This window comes from Pan troglodytes, chromosome 9 (assembly GCF_028858775.2).
Source record: "Pan troglodytes isolate AG18354 chromosome 9, NHGRI_mPanTro3-v2.0_pri, whole genome shotgun sequence".
Classification (NCBI taxonomy): domain Eukaryota; kingdom Metazoa; phylum Chordata; class Mammalia; order Primates; family Hominidae; genus Pan; species Pan troglodytes.
The window spans coordinates 36041460-36056659 of NC_072407.2; the positions used below are offsets into that span (position 1 = coordinate 36041460).

General features: G+C 43.0%; 2 long non-coding RNA genes across 3 annotated transcripts; one reads left to right on the forward strand and one right to left on the reverse strand.

Moving 5' to 3' along the window:
• The first annotated feature begins 112 nt into the window (after nt 1-112).
• LOC107967054 (uncharacterized) lies at nt 113-5266 on the forward strand. 2 transcript variants are annotated; one of them, XR_001707227.3, is made up of 4 exons: nt 113-218; nt 2956-3051; nt 4342-4680; nt 5036-5266. It is a non-coding gene; the product is annotated as an uncharacterized LOC107967054 (long non-coding RNA). The 2 variants fall into 2 exon arrangements; XR_001707226.3 differs by having other exon boundaries at nt 4342-5266.
• Nucleotides 5267-10894: 5628 nt separating this feature from the next.
• Nucleotides 10895-11458, reverse strand: LOC107967055 (uncharacterized). Its single transcript, XR_001707228.3, has 2 exons — nt 11284-11458; nt 10895-11106 (listed from the first exon to the last, which is right to left on the reverse strand). It is a non-coding gene; the product is annotated as an uncharacterized LOC107967055 (long non-coding RNA).
• Between the last annotated feature and the right edge of the window lie 3742 nt (nt 11459-15200).

Sequence of the window (15200 nt, forward strand, 5' to 3'; positions counted from 1 at the left end):
ATTGTTCTGAAAACCTGACTGAGAGTTGCCAAACCAGAGGAGACAGTGAAAGATCAATGACATCAAAATGGGCTTTAAAAAAAGGAATAGTAGCAATGGTGATTACATCTTCCTGAATTCCAGTTCTAGAACTTCACTAGAAAAAAATCAGGATGTGTGGAAATACTTATCTACAAGGATGTTCATCCCAGTGTTATTTATAATGGCAAAAAAAGAAGGTAGGAAATGAAAAAAATATATGTATACAAGGCTAAGGGATTGCAGGTGTTTGAGACCAACCTAGCCAACATGGTAAAACCCCTTCTCTACTAAAAAAAAAAAAAAAAAATTAGGCAGGCATGGTGGCAGGTGCCTATAGTCCCAGTTACCCGAGAAGCTGAGGCATGAGAATTGCTTGAAGCTGGGAGGTGGAGGTTGCAGTGAGCCGAGATGGCAACACTGCACTCCAGCCTGGGTGACAGAGAGAAACTCCATCTCAAAAAAAAAAAAAGACTAAGGAATTGGACAATATATTAGAATATAGCCATATGATGGTCTGGAGTAAAGATGATTAATAAATGTATTGTAGAAGAATTCATTATAAATAATATGTAATAAATAGGGCACGGTGGCTCATGCCTGTAATCTGAGCACTTCGGAGGCCAAGGCAGAAGGGTTGCTGGAGGCCAAGAGTTTAAGACCAGCCTAGGCAACATAGTGAGACAGTCTCTATAAAGAATTTTTTAAAAATTAGCTGGGCGTGGTGGCGCACACCTGTAGTCCCAGTTACTCAGGAGGCTGAGGCAGAAGGATTTTTTTGAGCAGAATAATTCTAAGATGCTGTGAGCTGTGACAGTGCCACTGTACTCCAGCCTGGATGACAGAGTGAGACTCTGACACAAGAAACAAAACAAAACAAACAACAACAAAATAATACATATACTATGATATCATTTATAAAAAGATAAACATCTATATTTGCATTGACATGGACGCAGGGAGGGGAACATTACACACCGGGGCCTGTGGCGGGGTTGGGGGCTAGAGGAGGGATAGCATTAGGAGAAATACCTAATGTAGATGATGGTTAATGGGTGCAGAAAAACACCATGGCACATGTATACCTATGTAACAAACCTGCACGTTCTGCACATGTATCCCAGAACTTAAAGTATAAAAATAATAATAATGATAAAATCTTAGTGTAATGTTGGACAACAAAAAAAAAAAAGGAAGAAAAGGACTAAGAAGAAATAGATCACAATGATTACTTGGTAGTGGGATCACTGGTAAGTTTTTAATTTTCATGGGTACATAGTAGATGTATATATTTCTGGGGTACACGAGATGCTTTAATACAGGCATACAGTGTGAAATAATCACATCATGGAGAATGGGGCATCCATGCCCTCAAGCACTTATCCTGTGTGTGTTACAAACAATCCAATTACACTCTTAGTTATATTGGTGATTTTTATTCTTGTGCTTTTATAATGAGAAATATACCAATAATCCAATAACCATTTGCAACTCAATGATGTTAGGGCAAGTTATCCTTGCTTAGCTGGGTCAGCTCCTCTTTCCTTATAGTGCAATGGAGAATACTCCTGGGAGACTCGGTGCATTAATGCTCGTACTGTGGGTATTGGCAAAAGAGACATGGAGCTAGTTGGTCTAATGTTATACAGGAAAATGTTTATGCTTTCAGGATTTGGCACCTTGAGGTCAGTCCTTTCCATCATGACCTTCAATATTACACCAGTAAAATATTCTCTAATTTGCAAATTAAAGTATTTCTTACAAAACCCTCAGGGATGAATTAGTAAGTGCATCACAACCCTCCTCTACCTCCTTAAGCTTCACCCTCTTCTAGAAAATAATGTCTTATAAAAGATGATAGTTTTCTCCCTTTTAGGAAGTCAGGGCTGGTAAGGCATTCCAATGGTTAGGGATTTCAGCAATTTCTATCTCGTTGCTTTGCTCAGCACATTGATTCCTCTTCATAGTCCAAGCTCCAGCCATCATAGAACATTCCAGCCAGCAGGAAAGCAGAGAGGAAAGGGGGGCATGCCCCAAGGTCATGGGGCAACACTTCCATTACACCCATTGTCCAGAAGCTGGTCATATGGCCACTGCAAGGCAGCATTCTGGAAGGCTGGGAAATGTAGTCCTTATTCTATATGGCTCAGCTAAAAGTTGGCGTCCAATTTTTAAGGAAAAAAGAGAAAATGCCCTGGAGAGCATGCAGCAGCCTCTGCAACAATCATACATGTGGGCATCACAGGGAGACATGTGTCAGAGAAGACAAACCAAGTGTAACAGTTTTCATCTCTTTTGCATCCACTCAACCTAGAAAGCATTTCCTGGTGCTCACATTTATTTGAAAACACTCTATATACTACAGAATTCTGAGATGTGGCCTCTGGGGAAGAAATAAAACAGCTGCAGCAAATAAAGCAGATGGGAATTAAGAATGCTGGAGGAGCTCCAAAATACAATCCCATTGTCCACTAAGTGCCCACCCTACAAAGAATGTGTGCTCCAAAATAGAAACTTTATGAAACTTTGAAGCATTTGATTAATGTAAGCCTTCATGAATAATGCAAGGCTGTGTGCCAGGGTTTCATGTGAAGCTGAGAGAGGAGAAAGATTAGCATGCGCATCTTGGCTTTAAAGAAAATTAAGAAAAATTCACAAAGGGAACTCAAGCATTTTGGGGCAAGAGGTGTTGCCACTAAAATGGCTTCTGCAGACATGCTCCCTGTGGTGGTAGAGGGGGGCGGGTGCTCAGCAAACACTGGCTGGCTCACCAGGGAGATTCCCTGCCACAGGGTAGGTATGGTTCACCCTCCTAAGGGCCCCCCAGGTCCAGTCCTGTATGCAGTTGGGTAGGACAGTCAGGGCCAGTCATGCATGTGGCTGCAGGCAGGCCCTGAAGATTCCTCTTTCCCCTGAAAATATCTTTCCTACCTACAGGTTTCTGGAACTAGATCTTCCTCCCTCAGATATTCTTTATGTTAACGAATTGTCTTCTGTAGAAATGCAAAGATCTTTTGGAAGGGCTGTACACAGGTATCGCTTCAAAATATAACCCTTTCTATTCTGCCCCTAAAATGTGTTTTACACATTTTATTATGAAATATTTAAGACTCACAAAAGGTATAAAGAATTTTTCATGGTCATAAGTTAAAAGTGAAAAAGAATATGTATAGTTTAGGAACTACCTGAGTACACATTACCCAGCTTAATATATAAAATATTATCAATGGAGTTGAAGCCCCTTTGACTTCCCCAGTCACATTTCCTTTCCTGCCCCTAAAAGTAGCTGCCATCTTGAATATAATGTGCATGATTCCCAAGCATGGGATGTTGCAGGAATTTATGATCCGGCCACTCACCCCCATACATCCTGCCCTTCTACTGGTTCAGGCCATTATCATTTTTCACCAAAGCCATTCATTAAGCACACATCAAACACCACTCTGGGCCAGGCATCATGACCACTGTTTCCTACCTAGTATCCTTGCCTCCAGTGTTTCTCTCCATCCGATTTACCTCCCACATTGCAGTCACAATATTATATCTCTGCTCAAGAACTTCATATGGCTCCCTACTGCCTATATGCTAAAGTCCAAGCTCTTTAACACGGCATCCAATTCTATGTGAACACATTACTAGGGCCACTCCCAGAGCCTTGGAAGGGTTAGGGTAAGGATTAAGGTGGGGTTAGGGTTAACACTAATTTCACAGTAAATGGGCTTCTGTACACATTTGCATGGCTGCAACAATACATTCCTGTGGTGTGTCTTCTCATTTTAGTGGAAGAAATTGAACAGACTTGTTCAAATCACAGCTCTGCTTTTTGCCAGACCTTGGGCAAATTGCTTTGTGCATTAGTCTATTCTCACACTGCTGTAAAGATATTATCTGAGGCTGGGTCATTTATCAAGGAAAGATGTTTAATTGACTCACAGTTCCACATGGCTGGGGAGGCCTCAGGAAACTTACAATCATGGTGGAAGGTGAAGGGGAAGCAGGTACTTGTAAGACAGCAGGAGAGAGAGAGCATGAGGTGGGGAAGTGCTGAACACTTCTAAACCATCAGATCTCATGAGAACTCACTCTCTATCACAAGAACAGCATAGGGGAAACTACCCCCATGATCCAATCACCTCCCACCAGATACCTCTCATGGCATGTGGAGATTACAATTCGAAATGAGATTTGGGTGGGGACACAGAGCTAAACCATATATCAATATCACTTTGCCTCTTTGAGTTTTCATTTCCTAATAGAGATAAGCACATCTATGAAAGAGACTGTTAACTAATCACCAAAATCCCTTTTGTCCTTCTTCTATAGGTCTAAGATTGTAGCTAAGATATTGCTACCCATGTAAGGACCATATTTCTCAACTTCTTGCCAAGTCTGGGATTTGATTCTACCTTACTGAAAGCTAATATGTTAGCTTCTGACTGTTTCACTGGTGCTAATGGAAGACACAAGACCCTTAGGTCAGAAAAAAAGGAGTTTAGTACTCATGACACAACAAGAAGCAGGAACATCAGCATATTTGCATTGGTTCTTCTTGCCCTGGGTCTTATGGGGGATAATACGATGGGCCCAGATGGATGTTATGCATGCAGAGTGTTTGTGTTGCAACTGAGGAGCACCAAGCTTGGGGAATCCATCACTTTTATAGTAAGCAATAAGCAAGCCTATTCATTGTGCCTGGTGGTGTGTGTGTCATAGGGAAGGATAAGTAGATGTAATTTCATTTCCTCAGGTAACTGTCTGTATAAACAACCCTAAGAAATAGCCGGAATAAAAGAGCAGTGAGATCCTTGAAGTTCTAGTATATTCAGCAAGACATGTAGGAATGCAAGAGGTCCAAGGAGCTCTTTTGAAACTAGATATGGCCATGTCACTTAGACTTCTGCATTAGAATATGAGGGGCAAGATATGTGTCCCTTGTGGGATGACACCTTAAAACCAGGCTATGCCTCATTTAATTCCTCTTTCCCCTTTGTGTTTGCTGGTTAATGGCAATGACAAGAGAGATTTTGGAAGACAAGTGTTGAAAAAGCTGCCATCAGCCTGAGTCCAGGATGACTGTGCACAGAAGAGTTGCCCATCAACTTAGAACATTCACTTCAAATTGTCACGTGCGCGAGACATACACTTTTTATTCTGCAAGCTGTCTGGAAATGTCATTTGTTACAGTGACTCAGTATACCCTTCACTAATAAAACATCTCATGCAGAAGGGTTGCAAGGATTAAATGAAATTCCAATGGCTAAAGTTTGTGCAGAGCTAACTCTGGGCCAGGGTCTTGCTAAAAGCTTGAGTGTGTTATTTCATTAAATAATTACAATAATCTTTCAAAGTAGGTGTCATCATCTCCATTTCATAATTGGAGATCAAAGACATTAAAAAAATATTCTTAAGCTTCAAGGATGAAACAGTAGCAGAACTGGGACCAAATTCAGGGCTGACTAATGCCAAGCCCATGATTGTCTTCAGTGTGCCACATGTTTTCCAGGGTTTCAATTTTAGGTTCCAGGTTCTCTCTCTTTCTCCCTCTCTCTCTTCTCACTCTCTCTCTTTAGCCATCCCACCTACCGTTGATCCCTCCTCTCTTCTTTTTCTCTCTCCTTCCTCCATTTCTTCATATTGAGTTATATTTTCACACCAGATAGCATACTGGAATGCAAAAAATAACTCCAGTCAGGAGCTCTGATTTTTGGTTTCAGCTTCCTCAAATCCTAGCTGTGAGTACTTGGTCAATCATTTAATCGCTCTGAGCCTGAGTTTTCTGGTCAGAGTAAAATAGATAGATCAGTAATATTTGTCTTACCTATCTTACATGATAACCAGAAGGTTCAATTAAAATGCATTGCATCGAAAGTCTTTACAAATTGAAAAACATTCTAGAAATGGCAGGTGTTACTCTTTACCCCCATCCCATATGCCAGTAGTTCACAAAGTATAGTCCCTGGACAGCAGCATCAGCGTCACTGGGAGCTTGTTAGAAGTGCAAATTGTTAGGCTCCACCCAGACCTGCTGAATTATGAAATCTGGGGGTGGGGTCCAGGAAACTGTGTTTGTTAAGTTCTCCAGGTAATTCTGATGCACACTGAAGTTTAAGAATCACTGTCACACATGCTTGGACATACGTTCACAGGCACACACACTCATATTCAGGTAAAATCAAGTTAAAATAAATATTAAATAAAAAAGAAGCCATATAAGAGCTGCCTGTGGATGGTGTTTGGGAGAAGGAGGTAGTGAGCTGTGCTAAGAAGAGGCTTGGGAGGAAGGAGTGAGATAATGGCAAGGATAAGTGTCAGGCCTCTTAGTTCAGTGGAATTTCTCTCCTCTGCCTCCAGAGTTGGTGCTGTGAGCCCTACTATAGCAATTGGAGGAGGAGCAGGAAATGTGGGTCTTAAGGAAATAACTCAATATTTATTAGGATTCTTTCCATTGTAAATAAGAGAAACCCATCACAAACAGTTTTGGTCAAAAATGAACACTTATCGGCTTACAAAATTTAAAAGTCCAGAGGTAGATTGGCTTCATGCATAAGACAGATTCTGGGTCTCAAACGTCATTGGAATCTATTTCTCTCATTGTGCTGGCTCTAATTTTCCCTGTTATTTTCATCACTCTTGGGGTCTTCTCTTGCAGTGGTAAAAATAGCCAAAAGCCTTCTAAGGCTTTTGATTTGTTTAGCCACTCCCATATAAGAAGGAGTGACTTTTTCCCCATGGTTCCAACAGAAATCCTAGGCTGACTCTCTTTGATCCTGCTTGGGGCACTGGACCAATTAACATGACTCTGATTGGCCAGACCTAGGTCATCCCCAATCCTGGAATCTGGCAAGGCCACACGAACTGGGTCCTGAATTATCTGATAGAGCAGAGGTATCTTGAACTGCTCACTTTAGGACTGCCTAGTGAGAGACACATACAATTTCTCTTTTATTTAAGCCAGTGTGTTTTTGGGTTTCTTTGTTCTAGCAGCTTAGCCTGCATGCTAACATACCCTGTACCAAGGAAGCAGTGTGGGAAAATGGACTGATTATTTAGAGATCTGTGATCTCATTAGTTCTACAATTTGCTATGATGTGACCAGTTTCTTCTTGTGTAAAATAAGCCATGTGGATTGAATCTGGGATGCAGGAAAACGGAATTCATCTTGAGCAGAATGGGGAAAATAATCGTATTTACAGTCACTCCTCGTATCTGTGGGTTCTGCATCTGTGGATGCAACCAATCATGGATCAAAAATATTCGTGAGAAAAACAATAAAAAAATAACAATACTACTACAAAAATGGTAAGAACCAATATAGTATTACATCTATTTACATAGCATTTATGTTGCATTAGGTGTTATAAGTCATGAGACTTACATAGAGATGATTTAAAGTACACATGAAGATGCACATAGGTGATACGCAAATACTACATCACTTTCAATAAGGGACTTGAGCATCTGTGGATTTGGGTATCTGTAGGGGTCCTGGAGCTAATCTCCCATGGATACAGAGAGAAGATTGTACTTCATAGGGTTGTGAGAATTAGAGGAGCTAATGCCTAGGGCCTGAGACACAACAGATGCCCTATAAGTATGAACTATATTCATTATTATAAGGTCTGCCCTGACTGACTGCAGGAGGCTGCCCAGAAGGCTGAGTTGACAAGCCTATAAATCCCCACCAGGACCAGATCAGAGCTCACTGGAAATGAGCACCATTGTCACCCAGCAGTGTTATCCATGGACACAGGACAGGGAGTTCCTTGTAATGGAGGAGGCCCCTTCCCTTCCAACTTTAGAGAATGGTATATATTTATACTAAGCCAGCTTAGAAGTGTCCTCTTTTCCCCTTTTCCCTATACTACCCACACCACCAGGGGCTTCAGGTAAAACACAAACATAAGAGTCCCTGACAGCCTTTCACTCCCTGGCAGGCCTTTTCTCCACCCACTTTCTCATTTTCTGGGCCGAACTCTTGAATCCGGAGACTCCAGACTTATGAGAGATGCCTAGACTTCTCCAGCTTCTCTTTTTAAATTGTTTTTACTTCCCTCTCGTTCTGACTCAAATCTCATCTCAGGGACTGGAAATTGCTGTGTTAAATGATATTGTCAGCCTGGTCTTTGAAGGATGCGTTTCTAGGACCGTGGCCTCCCCACAGGTCCAATCCCATTTGGGGTGATTCTGCCTCTGCTGGTTCCACTAGCCTAAGAAGTTCTGGGTCCAAAGAGGAGCCTCCATGGGGGTTCTGGTCTGCTGAGAACCCAATCACTAACACAATTTAGAAAATAACCCAAGTCAGAGAATCCAAATCTGAAATCCCATCCCCAAACCCTAATTGTATGCAGGGAAATGTCTTATTTTGACCATTTTCAAAAGTCACAGAAAGTGTGGAAATGATGTATGAGTGAGGGCTCAATTGAAGATAATAAAATCCAACTAGTTTAAACGGGATCGTTTGCAGAGGCTAAATCCACTCCAACAGCCCTATTCTTAAATCTTTCCATTCCTTCTTCTATATTGGAGTTTGCAAACTATGTCCTGCTTTTGTAAATAACACTGCCACCTGTTTGTGTAAGCAAAGCTTGATTGGAACACAGCCATGCCCATTCATGTATGTATTGTCTATGGCTGCTCTAGCACTTCTGACAGTGGAGTTTAGTTACAGCAAAGACCTCATGGTTCACAAAGCCCAAAACTTTTACTGCCTGTCTTTTTTTCAGAAAAAGTTTGCCAATTCCTGTTCTATATTATATCAACTTCACTTAGCACAGGCCACCATCAGCCAACGAAGCTAACAACTGCTCCCATCCACCCATGTGTGTACTTACTCTAGTAGCTCTGGAAGTGGCACCCATAGCAACGACTTCAGTCTGAACTGTAGTTATGCTCCTCCCTCCATGGTCTAGCATCCTCCACATCCCTTTCCACACCCATGGATAGGAGAGACAGATGATTTTTTTTTAGGACAGCCATAGACGCATCTTGGTTCTCAGACAGAGCCAGGAATATACAGCTCTGAGCCTGTCGTTTTCTTTCTGTAAACTCTCTTAGTCTGTTAGTTGAAGTCAGTCAGTCCCATTGTGCCATTGGCAGTAGGGAGTCCTTTTCTACCATGAGGAGAATGTATGAGAAGTGGAGACAGTACAACTGGAGAGCCTGTACTGATGGAATATGGGCACCGCTACTCAGCTCCAGCTAATGATTGTTATAGTGGAATGCAAACCTGTGTTGTCAAATCTTCTGATTTGTCAAGAGAGGCTGGAAATACTGTTTTGTTTTGTTTTAACAGGCAGTCATTGCACACTGAGGTTTAAGGCTTTACTTGTTGGGGATCTTGGGCAAGTTTGTGTGCTTTTTTTAAGCTTGGTGTCCTAAGCTGTCCAGTGAAAGAAGGGAAGAAAGGAAAGAAGGAAGGAAGGGAGGGAGGGAGAAGGAAGCAACGAAGGAAGGGACGGAGGGAGGGAGGGAGGGAGGAAGGAAGGAAGGAAGGAAGGAAGGAATGAAAGAAGGAAGGAAGGAAGGAAGGGAAGGACTATATCTTGTAAGGGTTTTGTGACACTTATGTGTGATAATTCATATCAAGTTCTTAGAATGGAGTCCGGCTTGTACAGAGTACATGATTAGCAATTGCTAGCCTCCTGTTTTTCACTAGGCACTGGAGGAGGCACTAGATGGGGATTCCATCTTTCTTGTCTGTCTCTATTCGGAGTGAAGAATGTTCTATTTTCATGGCAGGACTGCAGAGCCCACCTGGAAGAGAGCTCCAGGGTCCACGTGAAAGTCTCTAGAGCTCCTTCTATGACGGGGTGAGGCAGACAGACCCAAGGAACTGCCCCAAACAACATCTATGGCAGACTTTTGTTAGGGGAGAGAAATAAATAAGTAAAGAGAAAAAGAAGTAAAGCAGGAAGGAAAGAAAGGAAGGAGAAGGAAAGAAAGAAGAGGAGGAAAAAGGAGGGGAGAAACTAGACTCAGTAAAAATCAAAGCATAGAAACATTGTAATTAATGTATAGGAATAGACTGTAGATGTATGGTGTAGGAATATTTAAAAAGTACTAAGCAAGACTCATGTTGCAGATTATAATTAATAATAGGTAAAGGTATTTAAGATTTATTGTTAAGTTTAAAAAGCAAGTTATAAAATAATGTATATTGAATGATATCAATAGCGTATATGAATTTACATATATCCAACTAGAAAAAAGACTGGAAGGAAAGCCAACAAAATATAAAAAATGGTTATCTCTGGGTGACAGAATTATGGATGACTTTTGTTTTGTTTTACTTCTGTGAACTTCCTAAATTGTCTTCAATGAACCTGTGTAACTTGTGTAGTAAGACAAAATGGGAATTATGAAAAATAATCATTTTGATTGCGAAGCCACTGGTTGGATAGCTGAACCCTGAGTTTCAAATTCTTTTTCAATCTTCCAGCAGGTGGCGCAATGGCAATGTCCGCCTCCTTGGGAGAATTTCACTCCACAATTAACAGAATCTCAGATCTCAGCCCACGCCAGCCATGGAGCAGAGGGCTTATTCTCTGGCGGGGAGGGGGAACTTGAAAGAAAACACTCAAACCCAGAAGCTGCCCACACTCAGATTGCTGGCCCTATGGCTCAGTTCTTCCCACAGTAGGAGAGACAAGGTTTTAGGGTAAATGCAATGATACAGGCAGAAGAAATATGTTTTCTCTTCCTCCCTTACCCTCCCTATCCCCCGTAATTTGGCCCTAGGCAAAGTTCAAATTCGTCTTTTTGGTTGGCATTTCTAGATTGCATTGGATTTGCAGCTCATTCAAGCCCTAATGGTAAGTGACAGTTTGGGCTCAAAGGTGAAGGAAAAAAGCAGATAATCATCTTATCCACAATGCTGTATGGTTAGAGGATCTTTAATGTAGAGCACACCTTGTGCATGAAGATGGTGGACATGCTGGCCAGCCATTGGCTGTTGGGGAGCGCTGAAGGCAAAAGGAGCCTGTGGCCGGGTTAACCAGTCTACCAGGAGTGAATGAGACAGAATCTCTCCAGGCTTGGACACCACAGGAGGCTGGGCTATTCATAGCCAGGGTACAGCCTTAGCTTGATCTGGAAGTGAAGAAACCCTCAGAGAAGTCAGCCGCACTCCATCATTTTGAATTTTGTTTTAAATCTTAAATTTGCCCACGTCCAAGAAAACCACTCCAAAGGGAATCCAGCAGGGGAAAAGCCACCAGAGTCCACCAAAACGGTCCACATTCCCCTCAGATCCACACGCACACATACCATCTGGAAACAAGGAATGCTCTGGGCCTTCAATGCTATTTCTCAAAGCTCTTCAGTAAGCCTCCAGTGCCCTTCTCCGTAATGACATGGAAGAAAAAGAAAAGAAACGAGGGAAGAAAGAAAGGAGGGGAGGGAGGAAAAGGACTACCGCAGCTCATCTTGGCAGAAAGAAGCTAGCAGACTCCTCCCTCCTTCTCCAGAAGTTTTCACTTACTGATTCATCCCCATTGTGATCTAGATGCCATCACAGAGGACCTGCTTGCATGGGGGCACTCACCTAGGTTTTGAGAAAAGTCAATCAAAGCCCTTGACATACAGGAGCTTTCTATTTCAGACAATCCAGATGATCAGCAGGAACCACATAAAATGACAGGGAACAAGGATCTGGCAGTAACTACATGTGCCTCTCCCTTCATCCTACAGATGTTCATTCTAACTCTCTCTCTCTCTCGGACACACACACACACAGACATACGTGCACACGCACACACACATTCCCTGGGGTGCTACAGTAGTAGGGAATGCATGCTATGGTTTAAATCTGTACCCAAGATTTATGTGTTGGAAACTTAATCCCCAGTGCAACTGCAGTGTAGGGGGGTGGGGACCTTTAAGAGGTGATTAGGTCATGAGGATGCTGTTCTACTAGACTAATGTCACTTTCATAGGAGTAGATTTGTTATCAAGAGAGTGGTTTGTTATAAAAGCGAGTTTGTCCCTCTCTTGTGCTTTCTCTCCCTCTCCCTGTCTCACCCTCTTGCCCTTCACCATGGGATGATGCAGCAAGAAAGTCCTTCTCAGATGCTAGCACCTTGATATTCCCACTCCCAGAACCGTGAGAAATATATTTCTTATCTTTATAAATTATCCGGTTTGTGATATTCTGTTATAGCAACATAAAATAGACTAAGACATCACACAATAAAAACAGCAACAAAATAATGAACACATATAAGGCTATATACTAACCAGTTTAGCTTAAAAGTTAAGCACTTTGGAGTCCCTCAGCCTGGGTTTAAAGCCAGCCCTGCTGCCTTCTAGTGGAACATCTCAAACAAATTACCCAAAGTTTTTGAATCTTAGTCTGTACATCCGTTAAATGATAATGATAATAATGGCTACAAGTCACACTATTACAGAGAGGATTCAATGAGATCTTGCATATACAGCCCTTGGTGCAGTGCAGTGCCTGGCTGTGACCAGCACTCAGTATGTATTGACTATTGCTGTTTTCTGAAAGCATATTGATAAAGGGGCAGTTTGGGATTGCCAGGCTGGAGTTTGTTGATGGAAAGGAAATTTTATCAAGGGCAGTGATGTCCAGTGACAAGACTGTTTGGCGCTGAAATCATTTTACAAGGAGCTTCAGCATGCTTTAAAATAGAACCCAACACATTCTTGCCACAGGGGTCCAAAGTGGCTATCTGTAAAAAGCAGTGTGATTAATTAGCTGAAAGGGTCAGGTGATCTTCAAACTAATGAACCAATGTGGCCCAAGAACCAATCAATCAGAAAGAACCCTGGCTCTAGAGCCAAAGCAGCCCCCAGGACATCCCTGGGGTGCCAGGCCCCTTCTCTTGGATTCCAGGGAGTCCAGGGGACCCAGAGAAGAGGATGGGCAGCAGTGACACAGATGGGCACTTGGCAGTGACTACAGACCAGCTGATACAGATATATTTCAGTATTTTAATAACCTGCATGGACATGCTGGTGCATCCTGGCTAAACATGAGCTCTAGGTCAAGATATGAGTTTCATCCAGGAGCAGTGGCTCATGCCTGTAATCTCAGCACTTTGGAAGGCCGAGGTGGGCGGATCACTTGAGGTCAGGAGTTCAAGACCAGCCTGGCCAACATGGTAAAACACTGTCTATACTAAAAATACAAAAATTAGCTGGGTGTGGTGGCACGCACCTGTAGTCCCAGCTACTCAGGAGGCTGAGGCAGGAGAATCACTTGAACTCGGGAGGCCGAGGTTGCAGACAGCCGAGATCACATCACCACTCTCCAGACTGGGCTACAGAGTGAGACTTCATCTCAAAAAAAAAAAAAAAAAGATATGCATTTCAATCCCACCCCAACCTGAGCGTTTCTTAGTCCATTAGCCAGGAATGACACAGCAAGAAAGAGATCCATGGAGAAGGTTCGAATTGATTCAGTAGAAAGAAATCTTTCCCTAATTCTGGAAGAACAACTCAATGTCAAAATGGTACATGGTTGCTTCCTATTCTTGTGTAGCTGGTGGAGGCTTAAGTATTCAGAGCTCCACCTTCTAGCTACTGAGAGTCCAGGAGAGAGCTGTTTCCAGTGATGATGAAAGGATCGCCCACTAGCACACAGGGATCTGCTGAGGTGGGCTTGGTTCACAGGGGTGAGGAAGATGACAGGAAGGAACTCCTGACCTCAAGTGATCTGCCCTCCTCAGCCTCCCAAAGTGCTGGGATTACAGGCAAGAGCCACCGTGCCTGGTTGAAACTCGTATCTTGACCTAGAGCTGATGTTTTCCAGGGTGCACCAGCATGTCCATACAGGTTATTAAAATACTAAAATATATCTTCAGGTGCTTGTGGGCATGGAGAGAGGAGACTTGGGAGCCAGTCTCCATGGTTTTCTGTATGGGCTTTCAGCAGAGAGGGGCTACCAAGAGAAGCTGGAAGAATGGTTTGCCCATACATTCTTCAGGAAACCCTGGGAGAGTAAGGCAGTTGTCCTTCAGAACTGATAAGAATGGGAGAGGGTGATGGGAGAGATCACTCCACCACTGCCAGGTGGCCTCAGTATAGCTGACACAGTGTGGCCTCAAAGCCAGCAGCAGAATGGAGCCCTAGCAGCTGAAAGCAGCAACAGACTTGGGAGTCTTATTCACTGGGCTTTGGAGGCCACACAGGGGCTGAGAGTCCTTGTTTGGTGGCATTTCCAAGACTTTCCCCAGGGTTTTTCCCAAAAGGGTTGCAGGGCTTTGAGGAGGGAACCAGAAGACCTGCCACAGTAGGGAGGAAGGCTAGAGGAACATCTGTCGCTCAATGGCAACAACCCCCATATCTGGAGAGCACCCTGCAATTTATAAAGCATGGTCTCATTCCTAACTCTTCCCAGCGGAGGTAATTATTCCTGTTGTGTAGATGAGAAAACTAAGACCCAGAGAGGTAAAGGGACTTACCCAAGGTTAATCATGGCAGAGCCTATTCACACTGGTTCATCATTCCATGTTTTCTGACTGTCAATTCAGTACTCAGTCAGAGGGGCAGACGGGCAGACGAGGTGCCTGGGGTGCAAAACGTAAAGAGGCCAGGTCCTTAAGAGAGAGGTGGCTAGGACACAAAATTTAAAGACACACACAATCTCGGGTCATGAAGTGCCACACCCGCATCCAGGCCTTGCTTTAATTACCACTCCCATTCCCCTCCAGCGTTGAGGGCTTCACTAGAGAAGCCTATTGCTGGCATTGCACCCTGGATATCTCTGGCATCCATTTGCCTGTTGAGCAAGCCTGTGGCTTCACCACATCCTTCCTCAGAAGCTGCCTGGAATCTCCATCTGTTCTTGTAGTTAGGAGAAGGGGAGTGAAGGAGAATGTTGCCACCAGATATGCCGGGCACCACAAACAAACAACAAAAAGGATTCATGTGTTCAATGGAGCTGAATTTTAATTGATACTTTCTCAAACAGTGGTTCTGAACCAACATCCCTCAGCCCCCGAAGATGATGAAGGGGGTGCGGTTTAACACCACAATTAGCAGACAACCCCACAACAAATACAGTAAACATTAATCATATTAAATATTGAACGCAGACTTTGGTACGCTTGAAGAGCAATGGGTTTTTAAAATTTTATTTTACAGAAGACAAAGCAATGATTGTGGAGGAATTATTCCGATGTCAGTGCTGAAGGGAAATAATGTAACATTCTGGAATTTAT